A 4,426-nucleotide genomic window follows, 5' to 3' on the forward strand; every position below is an offset into this window, starting at 1 on the left:
AAAAAAAAAAAAAAAAAAAAAAAAAAAAAAAAATAATAATAATAATAATAATAATAATAATAATAATAATAATAATAATAATAATAATCATTATCATCATCATCATCATTTCGGCATTAATTAACTTGGTCTCTTGCAATCAAGAACCTGCAGAGACTGTTTACTATGCCTAATATTAATAACTAGGCTTAGGCTTCATTTATACATTCATTGGTGCTCTGCCATTTTGTCAGGTCTCATCCAATAAAAAGCAAATAACAACAGCACTTTTGAGACTAACAATATAGAATTTATTCTCTAGCTTTCGTCCACACAGTGGACTTAATCAAGAGACTGATGCATGGTAATATCAATGTATTTTTCAAAATCAGACAGCGACGTTCTCTCAGAAGTTGTTTTGTTGACGTTTATCTGTTGATGACCTTTTGACCTCCTGAATTTTGCAATAGGAGATTTTCTTGTCGGTTTAGTCTAGACGGCCTGAGTGGAGTTTCATGTAAATGTCTCGTACGGGGAAAAAAATCGCTGACGGCGGGGGGGGGGGATGTTCATTAATTTGTTTCAAATGCTTCTAGTTGTTTGAATCAGCTCGTTTACAGTCGCTTTTAATCCACTCTTTATATCAAACTTTGCTATTATTCATTTAAAAGCATAATTGATTTTGAATTTTCATTCGTAATGGTTACGAATTTATACAGTAGTATTTTTCATTTGGGAAACAATTTGCTTGTTTCTCCATGTCCTCCACTGGTAATTTTTTGATAGTTCATATCGCTGTGTTCACGGACATATAGAGATGGCATGATAAAATGCCTTCAAATTAGTCTACTAGGACGTAAGAAAGCCAATTTTTCCGGGCCCTTCGGCCCCTCGACCCCGACCGAGGGCCCTGGCAGCCCCCAGCCTGGTTGCTCACTGCGCTCGCAAAACGCACCCCCCCCCCCATTCAAAAAGCTGTATAAGGGCCTGTTACTGGTGTTTATTTTATGATTAGTCAGTTCTATATATTGATGTTATCCTTAGAATAAAGGTATTATTGTCTAGAAATCCTGGATACATGTTGAGGGTCTTAATTTTGGGGTCTGATATTTCGAGTGGGTCTGATATCTCGTAATTTTGGTCTTAGGTCTTAGCTTTCGTAGGTCTGAGCTTTTAGGCCACCCGCCAAATTATATAAAAGTGGATTGTTTCCCACCTCGATAATTAGGTTTTTCCATTTTTATTGTCTTGCTCCATTTCTAAATAAAACAATAATATTATTATTAATGATTAATATTTGAATGCCATGAAAGTCTAGGCCTATTATTATTTCTTGTTTCATATAAATAGTTTAAGGGTCAGTGATGATGAGCAGGGGCCCTTTCAATAATATTTTATCATCTTACTTGGGGCCGTGTTGACTAGGGCCGAGTTGATTTGGGGCCGAGTTGACCCGAATTCATAAAATTCAGCAGCACAGTACTTGGCTCTTTTCCTAGGCCTGCTCGGGCGCGCAATACGCAGGCTAGCTCAGCTGTCGTCTCTTGCTGCATAGATAGATAGATAGGCCTAGACACAATTATTGTGGACATGAACTACTTAAGTTATATGCTTACTATTACTGGCTGTAAATTATCATAAATAAAAGAATTACAGACGTAAAAATATCGCTTCTAGCCTACCTCGTGCCGATCGATCCCCTCATCCACAACAAGCGTAAAAAGTTTGGCTATCACTTAAGTTTTCAAGAGGTTAAATGGCGCTGCTGCTGATAGGTCAGAATAAAAAAAAACGCCCAGGTAAAAATTCCCATTGAGACCCGTTGAAAAAACCCAATGGGAAAATCCAACACGTGTTTTCGCACCCTCTCAACGGGTCCAACGGGTTTTAATGGGTCCAACTGGTTTTCCAACGGTGTTTCAACGGGTTTAACTGGTTTTCAATCCCAACTGGTTCAACGGGTTACAGGTTCCCAATGGGTTTCCAATGGGTGTTCAATGGGTTTTCTAATGGGTTTCCAATGGGTTTTTAATGAGTTTCCTAACGGGTTTTCTAATAGGTTTCCAACTGGTTTTCAATGGGTTTTCTAATGGGTTTTCAACTGGTTTTCTACTATGGGTGTCCAACTGCTTTTCAATGGGTTTTCTACTATGGGTTTCCAACTGGTTTTCAATGGGTTTCAATTCCAATTGGTTCAACTGGTATTCTAAAGGTTATGAGGTCCAACTGCTTTTTCAACTGGGTTTCAATTCTAAATGGCCAACTGTTATCATTAGTAACTCTGAGTCGCTGCAATATTTATTTACTTACTCTATCACCATATGAATTGAAACAACATTTTTGTTATTATTTATTACTGTGCATTTATTCCACCAACAGTTACAATTATACTTTGACCATTTAAAAATTATGTATCATATTAATATCTAAGTAAATGTAAATTATATATTTCTTTAATACATTCAATGCAATATTTTAAAGTTAAGAAAATATATTTAAAAATCAATTATGCACATTACATTCTATATTTACTCTATAGTTATGACAAGATTTATAGTGCAAGTCATATTGGACAATGAATTAATAATATAAAGAAACAATATGCAATTATTACTACTGTAAACTTTAATTACATTGTGTATAGTTAGCAAATTTATAAATACATTAAGGATTAAATTAAATGATTACAATGCAATTGTTATATTTAATTTAAAAAAAAAACCTGAATTTAGAAAATATAAATACCTGTACAGGTAAATCAATTGTGCGCACTTGGCAGAAAACTATAAAACAAAAACAGATCAATTAATTTTTAACTTGTCAATTATCTGTTAAGTGATGTACCGATTGATATACCGAAATCAAAATTTTCCTGGGGAAGAACCCCCGGACCCCCCTTTCTTTTTGGGATTCATCGATTCATGGAAAATTCGTATGCAACTACTCATTTTTTTAAATTGTTATGTATGTATACACACATAAGCCCTATTTACTGTAATAACAATGGGAAAAAATTACCAGACCGTTTTCAAGATGGGAAAACCTTGAATTTTGAAGAACATAACCTGGAAAGTCGGGAAAGCTCATTTCCCGCCATCTAGAAAATGAAATTTTCCCTGGGGAGGAATGTTGACCCCACCACCTAGATTTGATTCCAGATCTGCATGATTCATATTCCCATTCATCTTATATACAGTGGCGTAACAGGCGGGGCAGGGGGCAGACTGTTCCCCCCCCCCCCCACTGACGGTTTTTACCGGGCTGACCAAGCTGTCGTACCGGGCTGGGTAAGAAGAGAAAAGAAAGAGGGGAGAGGGAGGGAAAGAGAAAGAAGGGGAAAGAAAGAGAAAGGAAAAATAAAACAGAAGAGAAAAATAAAGACAAGAATAAAAAGGAAGATATAATGAACATATATCACAATACCCCTGCCTGCACAAACTCTCCACTACAAAAAGTGTCCATAGCGCATTTGATCTAAGCCGCCAGGTATTCTCCGCAGTTGCGTAATCACCGGGGGACAAGGGGAAAATATCCATCTGTGGAAAGTCTTTCCCTATTGAATGCCCTTTTCACCCGGGAATGTGCCTGATAATCTCAAATTTTAAATCGCATATTTTGTTGAGGTAGGCCAATTTCCTCTAAAAATTGCACATTTTAGGGAGTTTTGATCAATTCCGACGAAATTAGAATTTAAAAAACAAAAATTTTTCGCGCGCTTCGCGCGCATTTATCATGTTAAAGCTTGTGCTTGCTCCCCTTTGCCTTCTAAGTTATAACACATAGTCCCAAAAACTCAAGAAAAACAATTTAAGATAGATCGTTTTACCTATTAAAGGGCCTCAATGTGTAATGATGTTGAAAGAATATGTTTGTAATAAATAAAGCCGTAAGGAAAATGCTTATATTCAGTTTAAAAAAACGAATGTGGGCATATATAACATAAGAGCATTTCTTGTTGAGGTAGGCCAATTTCCTGTAAAAATTGCACATTTTAGAGAGTTTTGATCAATTCCGACGAAATTAGAATTAAAAAAACAAACATTTTTTACACGCTTCTCGCGCAATTTTTAATGTTAAAGCTTGTGCTTGCTCTCCTTTGCCTTCTAGGTTATAACACATAGTCCCAAACTCAAGAAAGACAATTTAAGATAGGCCTAGATCGTTTTACCTAAAAGAAGGGCCTCAATGTGTAATGATGTTGAAAGAATATGTTTGTAATAAATAAAGCCATTAGAAAAATGCTTATATTCAGTTTTAAAAAAACGAGTGTGGCCATATATAACATAAGAGCATTTCTTGTTGAGGTAGGCCAATTTCCTCTAAAAATTGCACAATTAGAGAGTTTTGGTCAATTCCGACGAAATTAGAATTAAAAACACAAAAATATTTCGCGCGCATTTGTTGGGGTTAAACAAAACATAATAGTCCCAAAACTTGAGAAAGAAAA

This window comes from Anneissia japonica, unplaced genomic scaffold, assembly GCF_011630105.1.
Source record: "Anneissia japonica isolate Jap-2015-1 unplaced genomic scaffold, ASM1163010v1 scaffold23495_len113985_cov154, whole genome shotgun sequence".
NCBI lineage: Eukaryota > Metazoa > Echinodermata > Crinoidea > Comatulida > Comatulidae > Anneissia > Anneissia japonica.